Here is a 258-nt window from a genome sequence, read left to right as displayed (position 1 = left end):
CAGGGGAGAAGCCTGGCCAGTGACCTGGGCAGCTCTCCACACTCCAGGGTCCTGGGGTGGGGTGGAGGTGGGGGTGTTCTCGCGGCTTCAGAGCCGCCATGGTGAGCGCAGGCTCCTGTGCGTGGGGGGAAAGTGCCGGCTTAGGTGGAAGTCTGTCTTCATTGGACTCTTCAAAATTTCTTTTAATTCACTTGATACTTTTTTTCTTTTTATTGTCTCCCCCGCCCCAGTATGTAAATCCAGCATTTGAAACAACAG

Source organism: Myotis davidii, unplaced genomic scaffold (assembly GCF_000327345.1).
Source record: "Myotis davidii unplaced genomic scaffold, ASM32734v1 scaffold1437, whole genome shotgun sequence".
Classification (NCBI taxonomy): domain Eukaryota; kingdom Metazoa; phylum Chordata; class Mammalia; order Chiroptera; family Vespertilionidae; genus Myotis; species Myotis davidii.
The sequence above is the reverse complement of the archived record's forward strand: the minus strand, read 5'-3'. Positions refer to the sequence as shown.